This window comes from Cynara cardunculus, assembly GCF_001531365.2.
Source record: "Cynara cardunculus var. scolymus isolate 2C chromosome LG 16, CcrdV1, whole genome shotgun sequence".
NCBI classification, from domain to species: Eukaryota; Viridiplantae; Streptophyta; class Magnoliopsida; order Asterales; family Asteraceae; genus Cynara; species Cynara cardunculus.
Genome location: NC_037543.1, coordinates 13,023,076 through 13,023,963, shown reverse-complemented (window position 1 = coordinate 13,023,963; position 888 = coordinate 13,023,076).

Below are 888 nucleotides of genomic sequence, written 5' to 3'. Positions count from 1 at the left end.
GATTAACACCTTCCACAATAAAAATGATTAATCAACCTCTCATAATTACAAAAAAATGAACAAAATGAAAAATTATGATTGGTTGAATGCGGTTTGCACGGTTTGTACAAATTGAGTGGTTTGCATTTGATCGCTCCCCTATATATATATATATATATATATATATATATATATATAATCGTGTTCCGTAATCATATGTGATTTGGCCTATCTTTCTTATTTAGATCATATTCTCGTGTGAACCCCCTCAATATGCATAATCATGTGTGTATATATATATCGCATTTGCCAATGATGTTTTTATTAATCAAGAATGAAAAATGGGGGCAAGAATTATATGTATATATATATATATATATCACATTTGCCAATGATGTTTTTTATTAATCAAGAACGAAAATTGGGGGCTAGAAGACGATTAGATATCATCCTAATCTCAATCATAATGATGCCGACCAGGGATCAGCAAATGTTGTTTTTAAGATTTCGCTGGCACCTTACGGAAAATCAAAGTTTTTGGGTTCCAAGAGAAGTATGGTAGCAAGGCTGAAACTTAAAGAAATTGATAGAAGGTCACCACCAGGAGTGGAGCTTGCGGCTTAATTTGACTCAACACGGGAAAACTCACCCGGTCTAGACATAGTAAGAATTGATAGATTGAGAACCTCGATGCGTGACCCGCATCATCATGTCCTAGGCACATCTGGTTGCTAGCCGAGATTGGGAAACCAACCGTGCTTTGAATGAGGATAACCAAACTTGCCCTCCAATGGAACCTCGATAAGGGATATATATTGTACTCATTCCAATTGCCAGACTCGTTTAAGCCTGGTATTGTTATTTATTGTCGCTACCTCATTGTGTCAGGATTGGGTAATTTGCACGCCT